The sequence below is a fragment of the Balaenoptera physalus genome (assembly GCF_965194825.1).
Source record: "Balaenoptera physalus genome assembly, chromosome: X".
Classification (NCBI taxonomy): domain Eukaryota; kingdom Metazoa; phylum Chordata; class Mammalia; order Artiodactyla; family Balaenopteridae; genus Balaenoptera; species Balaenoptera physalus.
The window spans coordinates 114,862,630-114,875,190 of record NC_138903.1 but is presented as its reverse complement, the minus strand read 5'-3'; the positions used below and the strand labels follow the sequence as shown (position 1 = coordinate 114,875,190).

The following is a 12,561-nucleotide window of genomic DNA, read 5'->3' as shown; positions in this document are numbered from 1 at the left end:
TATCACTGAAAGTAATTTCTAAAAACCCTAATAAATGGTTCATGGGTTGGATGACTAGTGTTAAGATGGCAATACTCCACAAACTGATCTATAGATTCAATGCAATCCTTATCAAAATCCCCCCTGCTTTTTTGCAGAAATTGAGAAGCTGATCCTAAAATTCATATGGAAGTACAAGGGACCCACAACAACCAAAGCAATTGAAAAAGAATAATAAAGTTGGAGGATTCACACTTCTGGATTCCAAAACTTATTGCACAGCTTGAGTCATGGTAAGACATTGTAGTATTAGCATAAATACAAACATATAGATCAATGGCATGGAATTGAGAATCCAGAAATAAACCCACACATTTATGGTCAATTTATTTTTTGACAAGTATGCCAAGGGAATTCAATGGGGGAAAGAGTAGTTTTTCAACAAACAGTGCTGGGGAAACTGGATATCCACATGCAAAAGAATGAAGTTGGACTGTTGTCATCTAAAAAAATTAACTCAAAAGTTACAAATTGATTAAAAGACCTTACTGTAATAGCTAAACTATAAAAAATTTAGATAGAAGCCTAGATGTTGATCTTAATGACCTTGTAATATGCAACGGTTTCTTAGCTATGACACCAAAAGCACAATAACAACAAAAAAATGGATAAATTCTACTTTGTCAAAGTTGAAAATATTTGTTCTCAAAGAATGCCATCAGTAAAGTGAAAAAGACAATGAACAGTGTTAAAGAAAATACTAGCAAATAACATATCTGATAAGGGACTTGTATCCAGAATATATAAAGAAATTTTACAACTCAATAATAAAAACACAAATAATCCAATTAAAAATAAGCCAAGGGTTGAACTCGTTATTTTCTGAAGAAGATATACAGATGGCTAGTAAGGACATGAAAAGATGCTCAACGTCATTGATCATGAGGGAGGTGCAAATCCAAATCACGATAAGACTTCACACCCACTATAATGGTTGTAATAAAAATATGGACAATACTGTGTTGGCAAGGGTGGAGAAATTGGAATCTTATACATATCTAGTGAGAATGTAAAATGTTGCATTCACTTTCTTTTAATTGGAGTATAATTGCTTTACAATGTTGTGTTAGTTTCTGCTGTACAATGAAGTGAATCAGCTATATGTATACATATAGTCCCTCCCTCTTGGACCTCCCTCCCACCAACCCCCTTCCCACGCATCTAGGTTATCACAGAGCACCGAGCCGACCTTCCTGTGCTTTATAGCAGGTTCCCACTAGCTATCTGTTTTACACATGGTAGTGTATTTATGTCAATCCTAATCACTTTTAAGAACAGTTTTACAGTTGGCCAAAGTTTAACATAGAGTTAACATATGACCTTGCAATTTCACTTCTAGGTATATACTCAAAAACGTGTACATGAATGTTCATAGCCGTATTAATCATAACAGCCCAGAACTGGGAAAATCCAAAGGTTTGTCAACTGATGAATGACTCAACAAAGTTTGGTATATTCATACAATGGAATATTATTCAGCCATTGAAAGTAATAAAGCATTGATATATGCTACAACATGGATAAACCTTGAAAACATTATGCTACGTGAAAGAAGCCAGTCACAAAACTCCACATATACTATGATTCAATTTATATGAAATGGCTAGAATAGTCAGATCTATAGACAGATAATTCGTGGCTGGAGAGTTGGGAAAATGGGGATTGACGGCTTTTTGGGGTAACGAAAATGTTCCAAAATTAGATAGTGGTGATAGTTGAATAACCTTATGAATATATTTTACATTTAACACCACTGAATTGAAAAGGTTAGAAATTTTTAAAAAGACGTTGCATCATGTCACAGAACTTTGGGACCTTTTTAGCTCATTTGCTCATTTTTTGAGAAAATATTCAATATGTGGCCATACATTCAGAAATTAGTATTACACTGTGTAATTTTCATGATGTGATATCTATCTCAAAGCTGTTTAAGCAACTATTAAAACTTATTAGTCTGTCCTTAATTGGCAAACTGGAAAATCTTTACCCCAATTGGTCTTCAGAAAGTAGAGTCTTAATTTTTGTATCTTATCTAAACCTGAGTTGCCGGGGGGTGGGGGGAAAGGATACATAGAATAGCATAAAGGAAATATATTACATTCACTTCTCCAGATTTATACTTTGGAAATCAAGCTATATCATCAGAGAGGTGTATATTTAGACCACATTATTTTGTCTTTTTCCAGAATTATTTGATGAAATTGCCCTTTAACAAAATGCTATCAGCCTGCATTGAGGTATATCATCAAGAGTCCTATGAAGCTAGCTACTTACTGTATTTTACTGACAGAATGCTTTTGAGGACATTGTTCTCTATATTTTCCAATTTTATAAAGACCCACATTATACATTTCTTTCTGGATTTGCTACCCAAAAAAAAACTGTCTCTCATGAAAATTTTCTTTCATAATACTCTTGTGAACACTATGGCTCTTGTCACTGTATTTCCTCCTTTGCTTTTGCTACTGTGTGGGACTGAGCCAAATTTGTGGGTCATTTCTTAGCATAGTACACAGATTGTTACATAAACTTTGCACATTAACTTTACTAATAGTTTTATATGTATCTTGTATTATGTTTAGCTTTATGATCTGCCTCAAATTGTTTTTTTTTTCTAATCATAGACTAATAGCTCACTGGACAGATTTAGATAGAGAAAGATAAATAGACAAACAGATCCTCGTCCTGGCCATAGAAAGATTCATCATGTCAACTACAAACTTACTCTAAATCCTTAAAAATCATTTAACAAATGCATATTGTTGCCAAAAAAAGTGAGAATAAGGGACTATGACTGGCTCAGTGCAACACAACTACACGATAGGAGTTACAATTCACATATACGTCCTACAGTCACTGTTTGTATGTTATACTTTGTTAATCAGTGATAAGAAACTGGGTTCTCATGTGATGAAAGTTAATCTCTGTTATTGCAGGTCTGATTTCCATTACTATTATGAGCTTGAAATATGAAGGCAACTTAAATTGCCAAGAAGTGTCAAGTGATATGGGGATTTGAGAACATTTATCAACTCATTTCAGCAACATTAACATTTTTATTTGAAATATCCAGTTAAACAGGAGACTTGAAAGGCAATTTTTTGCTTCAATTATTTATATATCATACTAAAATTTGCTGTAAAAATTCTGGTTGTCTCTTCAAGACATTAAAAGAATGTCACACTATGCCCAGTAAGTTGTTTGATCCTTCTGGAAATGAAAGGATTGACTGATTTACTGATTAATTGAATTTTTCTATTTTTTATTAAATTGTTTGTTGTCATGGCAACATAGGCTTTGTCTCTTGCTTAAGAAGGAAGAAGATCATGACATTTTTATTACATGTGTTAAAGAATGACAGCCTTGACAAATCCTCCCTTGACATGGAAAAGTGTAACAATATGCCCAGATGCCTGAGGTTGTGGCACTTGCATCTTTGGTGAAGGAGGTGGTCAAATAACTGTGATCCTTCGCTATATGAAAGTTCCAGGAAGAAAACTTTTTACCCTAAGTGGTTTTTAGAATGACCACACAATGCTTAACTTTCCTTGGATATGGTCTACAGCATGAAATATTTGGATCAAAAGAGAAAAATCTCAAACATCTAAAAATATTGCTCAAACATCCATTTTTTAAAAGTAAAAATTGTATACATTTAAGTTGATATTTTGATTTTTACATAGTGAAATGATTACTACAGTTAAGCTAATTAACGTTCCCTTCTCACAATTACCATTTTTTTGAGTGTATGGTGAGAGCACCTGGAATCTACTCTCTTAGCAAATTTCCAGTACTCACTACAGTATTATTAACTATAGTCATCATACTGTACATTAGATCTCTAGACTTATTCATCCTATATAACTACAACTTTATAACCTTTGACCAACATCTCCACATTTCTCCCACCTCCCTGCCACTGGTAACTACCATTTCTTTCCCTGCTTCTATGTATTTGAGTTTTTTAGGTTCCACATATAAGTAAGGTTATGCAGCATCTTTCTTTCTGTATCTGGCTTATTTCACTTAACATAACATTCTTCAGGGCCATCCATGTTGTCGCAAATGGCAGGATCTCCTTTTTAAAGGCCAGATAATATTCTACTGTTTTATTAATTGGAAATTTCTGAATGGTGGATTGAATTTTGCATGAAGATATTTGTCATTGTATAAGAATTACCAGTATGATGACTTATTCCCTTCACAATCTATGCTGGAACCACACAAAAATGAGAACATAGGACTATCCTTTGGGAGCACTGGTCGTGCTTGGCTGGCCTTAACAAGATGGAGTTGACTTGTTAGATTTGATTTATGAGTGGAGGAGAATGGTCAGAAAGTTAGTTGTTTGATGGAAATACAAGTTTTTTACCCCAAAACCTGTTCACAAGTATAATCTTCCCTATCTCCAAAAATGGAATCTTCGTAAAATTGGTTATTCAAGTCAGAAAATTGCGAGTCATCTTTGTATCCTCTTTTCCCTATACCCCTTATTTAAAATTCATTAGCAAATACTGTGTATTCCATCTACAAAATTTGTCTTGTATAGAAACCTGTCTCTCCAGGTACTCTTCTCACACTATCATATATTGCCCAGAACCTCTGTGCAGCTCTAACTTTTCTCTTGCCTTCTCTTTGAATCTATATTCCACTTTCAACAAGAGCAATCTTTTAAAAAAAACATATAAATCAGAATACTTCACTGCTACGCTTATATCATAACACTGAATTTTCACTGAACTATGGAAAACATACTGAAGTAAAAAGCATGGTAAGAAGGTATGTGTGTAGAGAGAGAAGGACTCTTGACTTATCTATTCTGGATATCTGTCTTGGGCGGTGATACGAATGTTCATGATGCCAGATGGTGCAAACGTGTCATCTGTAGAATGTTGATCCTGAATTTATGAGGATGAGATTGCACTGAGATAGGCACACTATCTCACTGGGTTCTTCTTTGGAACCAAGAGGAAGAGGGCCTGAAGCACGGGCTGAGATTATGGCCAGCCCAGTGGCCAGATCAAAGCCGAGTGAATCAGTTGCTCAGGGAGGCAAATTGCCACCTGGGCCAATTTCACTCAACAACCAAGCTGGCGGAGAGATGTGACCACCGCCAATGAGCTCTGATTCGTGTAGGTGGAGCTACAGGTGTCCCTCTTTCTCTGTGGTGGCTAAGAGGGGGAAAGAGCTGTGGCTAAGCAGACCCAAAGTGTAACGTTTCCTAGGGGGGCCCACTAGACTTCTCCAGGAGTAGAGCACTGACACAGCCTGTGGCAGTCTGGCCCGAGTGGGTTCTGGTCATTGGAAAAATGAGTGGACTCTGCCCGAAGAGTTCATTTTCCTCCGTGAAAAGTTTCCTCTTCCTGCGGCTAGGGGATGTGAGTGGTAATGACTCAGTGCTGTCTAATTACCTCTGCCTTTGGTGACCCCACATCCCAAGGGGTGAGGGCTCAGGGACCAGCCCCCCCCCCACAGGTCAGGGAAGATCATTCATTGGCATCATTCAAAGAAAGATGAGGCCATTTTAATAGGGTACGCTCATCTCTAGGTGAGTGTGGAAACTCTGTGACAGGAAGGAAAATAATTGCATTTTCTCCCAAAGCTGCCGGAAATAATTTCTACTTTAATGGTGAAAACAGAACTCTTTACATCTCTGGACATTTTGCATTGTAGGCTGTAATGAGCAAGAAAATGTCTTTCTTTTAATAGCTAATCCTCTGATGCTTCATGCCTGGCAAGGTAAGTTGACGTGGCAAATTATCGTTGTCGAAGAGAGATTGAGCCAGGAACAGCATCCTTGCTTTGTCCACTGCGTCACTTAGCTTGTTAGTGTAGCAAGAACACTGGCACTTGTTTGCAACAGGACATTTTTGAAAGTGTGGCGGTCACCAGCACAGCCCCACACAGATGCAGGAAGAGAGGGAAGACCTCCTGCCCCAACTTCTCCCACTTGTACCAGACTCCTTTAGCTGAATGCACTGGTGTCACCTTTGTTAACATTTACACCCTTCACCGCCCTCTCTTCCATCTGTCTCCCCACCTCTCTCCTGCTCACCCCCAGCAATTCCCAGGAGTCCCAGGGCGCTGGGATTAGTCTTTCTACTGTAGAGAGCATGATCTAGGGTTTTCTCTCAAGAGCAGGGGTTTCTCTAGACAGGGTCTGAGCATGAGTGGGCAGGGAGAGATGGCAGAGATAAATGGGTACTCGCCCCACATGCTCAGAGTCATAATGTCCGCTGGGACCAGTACTGAGCACTTGCATCCTCTTACTTTGGTCCCTGCTTCTAACTCCATCTCCCTTAGCGTCTTTATTTTCTCTTTGTGGGTACGCATTTTTTTCCAGCGTGTCAGCATAAAGTTGGGGTGCCCTTTAAGCTGAAATGTCTGCCTCATTCTTCTTTCTTTTATGAGTGGGAACTACGCTTAACCTTCTCTGCACTTCACATTCTCTACCTGTGAGGAGGTGTCCATGTTCATAATGAAATGTCTGTGATTTTTTGAATGTCCCTTTACTTGGGAAGTCTTATTCACAGTATTTCTGAAAGTCCTGCATTTCAGATATTTAACACTTTAATAAACTTACATTTATGTATATGCTTCCATATTTCCAGCAGTTTTCAATGGAACCATATTTTCTTGACCTCCACAAAGCATTATTTTGGAATATATTCCATCAAGCATTCTTTTTGGTTTTAATAGAGTTGTGAGTGATTCTTACCAGAATGGATATAGGTAATGTTTTAATACCACCATCATTTATATGTAGTTTTTACATTGTGACTTAAGCATATACAGGGTTTTTTTTTTCCTTAAGCCAGCACATTATCTAGATCGGCTCCTTATTTTGCTCTGAACACACATCTGAGATGGCTATCTAAATAGAAGTACAGTTTTGTGGGTTACATAGACTTTCTCTTGTATATGAATTTCATGACCTGGTGAGTTTATGGATACTCTAGAAAGATCTGTTAAGTTAATCTGGATTTAGATTTCAAATGCCTATTATGTGAGTGGTTCATAAAGAGAGAAGAGGGGAAAATGCTCTTGCCTATACACATTCAAAACTTTGAACTAATTCATTTCTGTAGATCTTTCTTGTGTGGCAAAAAGGAAAAAGATGTAAATCCAAGGTAACTGCCTGATGATATAATTTCTTCAAATAAAGTTTGGCATCTTCTTAGAATTTCTACATGGCTCCCAAAGGAATATTAAAAATAATATACAACATAACCTTCAAAGAACACATTTACCTCCAAGAATAGAGAACCCACATTGAAGTCTTATTCCTGTCACAGGCGCTGTGGTCACACTAGGAACTGGAATAACCTGACCTCACAAACTCTTCCAGTGAGAGTTTTGTTTAGCTTCCTCTTACAGTACAAACTAACATTGAGCATTTGTGTTAGGCAATATTTCCATCAAGAAATTTACTAAAAGAGATCACAGAATGTTGAGGTCAGAAGTAACCTTTGAAAGCATCTCATTTAATCTCATTTGTAAATGGGGAATCTTGAGAGCAAAGATGCAGAAACCCATGGAGACAGTGGCAGAATCCAGACCATTGTTCCATGACAACCAGTAACTGGTCTTGTGTACATATTTACTGACTCAGCTCATGCCAGCAAGCCCTGTTATGGTGCTCATGACTGAGTCTATTAAAATGTATCCTCAACCCCAGACCTCATTCCCCTTCCACACTGTAGTCTTATACTGCTAAATAATGTACTTTGGTACCTAGATGACTTCCTATTGAGGAAGATTTTTTTTTTAAGTTAGAGGGGGATGTTGGGCATTTGACAACGAATCTGAGAAATAGATGTGTCACTTAGCTATATAGTAATTGATATATAATAGGTTTTCATGTAGTTAAATATAAATTTCAATTTTCATCCAATAATTTTTCATGGCCTTTAGTTTTGAACCATAGGAATTTTATAAGGGTGATTTTTGAAATCATAATTTAAATAAACATATGCTTTTAGAATCTAAACTCTTTGGCTTATGTCCAGCTCATGCTGGTCATCATGACTCCTTCCTTTATGGAAGCCTCTATATCAGTGGTTCCCAACATTGACTGTCCATCAAAATTACTTGTGGAGACTTTTAAAAATGATATGTTCTAGTTACTGTATGAATTTGCTTGTGTGAAATTCCAGGACAGACAAACTAATACACAGTGAAAGAAAACAGATCAGTGATTGCCTGGTGCCAACGATGTAACAGATTGACTGGGATGGAGTAGGAGGGAACTTTCTGAAGTGATGTAAATGTTTTATATCTTGATTGTGGGGTGATAGTTATACAAGTATATACATTTGTCCCTGCTCACTGAACTGTACACTTACTTTGTATTTATGGATGAAATTACACTTACATTGAATTTATGGATGAAAATTATACCTCAATAAAGTTAATCACCCTCCAGACACAAAAACATGTGATGAGGACCCACATGCAGAGATTCTGATTAAGTAGATCCAGCATGGGTTCCTTCCTGGTATCAGCCCATGGGATTCTGAGGAGCAGCTGTGATTGAGAACTTCTCTTGAGATACTAGAATCTAAGGTGTGCTTTCTTTGATTGGCCTATGAGATTTCGAATCAAGAATTTTTATCTTCTCCATTTAAAATAACAACATAAAACATCATTTTTAGAGGCATGATTAAATTAATTGACCTCTGTGATAGTGTTAGCAAAGACCCTTTGACCTCTGTGAAAAACAAAGTGAATGTATCTTTTTTTTTCCACTTAGCATTGTGCTCCATCCATTCACAAGAATGTAGGTTATTTCCATGCTCTGGACTATTGGTTCATCTCCATGGTTTTGTGTGTACACTGTTTCTAGCATTAAAAAATGCATTTGTGAATGTCCAGTGCTTGAGGGGCACTTTCTCTGGGGGTGCCAGAACTGCCTAATCTTAAGCAAACACGTACCTTTGGAAACTGTAAAATCTTAGCAGAAGTAAGTAGGGTACTGTGTGTGAAGGCACTGTGTGACAAGGTCTTAGAGGACATACAGAATTTCAATTCCATGGTCATATTGAATTAGCAGCTCTTTTGCCTCAGAATGGTACCATTCCAAAGCAATCTGAATTCCAGTTTGAGCTTTTGAGGAGTCTTAAGCCACTACATCCCAAAGTCCTACACAAAGGCAGCAGATGTAGTCACTACATATCTGGACTCAGTGCTTATATTGTTCCCTATATGCACTTCTTACCCTGTATCATGGCTATCTCCACTTCTAACTTGTGAGCTCCTTCAGGGCAGCAATTGTACAGTTCATGTCTGTGCTACCAGAATTAAGATGTTGTGTGGCCTAGGCAAGGTCCTCAGTAAATGTACATGGAATGAGCTAATGAACTTCAGAAACCAAGCAATCATAACTGCATATTGGAATACAAAAAATACAAGTGAGTTTAAAAATGCAGTGGCCTTCAGAATTCATTACTTTGTACTAAACATTGTTTCCCTCTCTTGGATTATTTTTGGGTTACTGTCCCAAAAGTTGGATTACATAACCAAAGAGTATGAAAATTTCTCAAAGCATCTACTGCATGCAAAGCATTAGGTTGTGCTCTACATAGGAGATGTAAGAGGCTATGCAGCTAACATATTGGGACAATGGATTGATCTGGTTGACATCACATACCAACTTAATCACTGTTTTCCACGTGAGATCTAAAGGAGGGTCTCTGATTCAGGTTCCCAGAAATAAAGATCTGTGATATGAACGAGAAACAGGGAACATAGAAAGGATTTGTACCTGGGAGGGCCCCACAGGGTCCTGCTCAGTTTCAGTCTCATGACTATTACTGCAGGTTATGAGGTCTGTTAGATAAGAATTGTGTTTCTTCTTTAAAAGGAATTTTAGAGCAAAAGGAGCTTGTAGAATCATAATATGATTTTACACATTTGAATAAAATCTGCAGATCTATATAGTTGGGCTGAGAATGCCAACCCCCATGAAGGACAGTGTGACCATTTAGGGAGATTCTTATTATTTATTGTCTCTCTTCTCTCCATCATAGACCTGTCTATTCTCCTCTCTTCCAACCTACTTATTGAATATCTTCTGGATTTATCATAGCAAAACATATGTTCACTTTATAATATTTTGAAAGAAAGAAAAATTAAGATGCAAACACAAAAACAAAACTACAACACTTGCCCCCCAGAAATAACCACTTTTAAAATCTATAAACGTACACATTCATAACCCAAAAGCAACCCCTGTAAATATTTTAACTTTTTCTCCATCCAGGCCTTTTACGTCATCGTCTTAAGGCCATAACCTATATGTAATATTTGGAATTCTTTTCTTTTTTTAAATGACATTCATTTTATTAAGTTTAACAAATAGATAAAAGTAAAAACTATTTAGAAATCAACCATAATGTGATATTACACCCCAGGTATAGTACTATATAATATTCATGTAAAAATAGGTGTCAGATAATATTGATAGATACTGCTTTGGAACTTGCTCCTTTCACTTAGCTGTGTTGTTCTATGGATGTCTCTGTGCCCCTTGAATCCACTCTTTCTTTCTCTGCTCTGCTGTCTGTCCCAGAGGCTGGGACAGACTGTGGAGTAGCCGTGCCCTCTGGCTTCCAGATAGGTCTGGTGAGAGGAGGCCTTGTTACAAAAAAAAAAAAAAGATCTGTGCTATGGACTGAATGTTTGTACCCCCAAAATTCATTCATATTTTGAAGCTCTTGTCCCCAATGTGATTGTAACAGGAAGTGGGGAATTTGGGAGGCAATTAGGTTTAGAAAGGTCACGAGGGTGGGGCCCTCATGATGAGATTTATGCCCGTATAACAAGAGGAAGAGATAGGAGATCTCTATCTCTGTCTGTGTTTCTGTCTATCTGTCTCTCTCTCTCTCCACCTCCTTCTCCCTCTCCTTCTCCTTCTCCTTCTCTTTCTCTCATGTGAGGATATTGCAAGAAGGAAGCCATCTGCAAACCAGGAAGAGAGCTCTCACCAGACACTGAATCTGCCATCATCTTGATCATGGACTTCCCAGCATCCAGAACTGTGAGAAATAAATGTTTGTTTTTTAAGCCACCCAGTATATGGTATTTTGTTATATCAGCCCAAAGTAAGACAGCCTGCACTATTCTATTAAGCAGCAGTCTATATTCAGTCTATATTCTACATATCTCCATAGATTGCTGTGTGTGTTTGTGTGTGTGTGTACAGAAATTCTAACTATTGATATTCTTACTAATGAAATATCCTGCTGTTGAGCTAATAAGATGTAGCAGTTGTGACGAGGGATGCCCAAAAGAATGACAGCTTGCTGACAAAATTTATTTTACATCTATGTGATCACATTTCAAGTGTTCCCCTTTGGGGTGCTTGTCTCAGTATATAAGTGCCCTTTGTTGTGAAACCTTGGCTCACTCATCCTTATCAACATTTGTCCAATTTCCAAATTACCATGTATTTCTTCCTCTAACGTTTATCCTTCAACGATTTCTGTTTTTCCCCTGCCACAGTCTCCAAGGTGCTGGTGAAAATTTTGGCAGAAAGAGGACCATTTTATTTTCCTGCTCTGTGATTCGAATGCTGACATTTCGCTCTTTGTATTAAATGCTATCTTCCATCCTCCCTGGCCTAGGTACTTTACCTCACAATCAGATATCCCCTGCTCTATCCTGTAATCATGTCCCAGGTTTGTTACATCCAACAAGTGATGGAGTTATCAGTACTGTGTTTTTAGGAAGTCCAACCATTTTATCTGACGTTTATGAGCCCAAATCATCAGGAGCTTCTTTTGTGACATTTCTCCACTCTTGATACTCTCATTCTCAAACACCCACATAATGAATTACTTGTTCTTTTTCATTGGGGGCTTCATCCAGATGATTCTTGTCTTCTACATGTTCATCGTTGCCACTCTCTTGAGAATCTTCTTAGCTGAAGTCAAATCCAAAGCCTTTTCCGCTTTATCTTCACATTTGACTGATGTCACTCTCTTCTATGGGTCCATTACATTTATATATATGTGACATTCTTCCAACTATTCTCTGGATCAAGACCAGGCCATATCAATTTTCTACATGGTGATAATTCTTTTGTCAAACTGCATTATCTATTGCCTAAGAAAAATGGAAGTGATAGATTTCTTGAAAATCTCCTCTATAAGGTTCAAGACCAGTCTGGGTAAGAACTACACAGAAAATGCTTAAGAAACTTCTTATTTTTCTTCATGTTTGATACAAAATTAAATTACTTTGAGCTAAATGTTTCCTCTGATTCTTCATTACCACTCTTTCTTCTACATCAATTTTTATTTTCAAGTTATCTTCTTTCCTTATTTTAGAATGGACTTGAGGACATGGGGAGGGAGAAGGGGAAGCTTGGATGAAGTGAGAAAGTAGCATCGACATATATACACTACCAAATGTAAAATAGATAGCTAGTGGGAAGCAGCTGCATAGCACAGGGAGATCAGCTCGGTGCTTTGTGACCACTAGAGGTGTGGGATAGGGAGTACGAGAGGGAGGTGCAAGAGG

At 37.6% G+C, this 12,561-nt stretch overlaps 1 protein-coding gene and 1 long non-coding RNA gene across 12 annotated transcripts in view; one reads left to right on the top strand and one right to left on the bottom strand.

Annotated features, from left to right (window-relative positions):
• Positions 1 to 12,561, bottom strand: part of LOC309652040 — a 655,586-nt gene that overhangs the window by 78,287 nt on the left and 564,738 nt on the right. The gene's annotated exons all lie outside the window — the stretch shown is intronic.
• The window catches only part of IGSF1 (immunoglobulin superfamily member 1), a 456,826-nt gene that overhangs the window by 244,821 nt on the left and 199,444 nt on the right, over positions 1 to 12,561 (top strand). For 8 of the 11 annotated variants that reach the window (XM_082445235.1, XM_082445232.1, XM_082445231.1 and 5 more), the window contains exon 2: positions 138 to 11,077. The exons of 2 other annotated variants lie outside the window; for them this stretch is intronic. The gene's annotated coding sequence lies outside the window, so the exon portion shown is untranslated. The remainder of the gene's footprint in view (positions 1 to 137; positions 11,078 to 12,561) is intronic. One more of the 11 variants, XM_082445240.1, reaches the window with a different exon arrangement.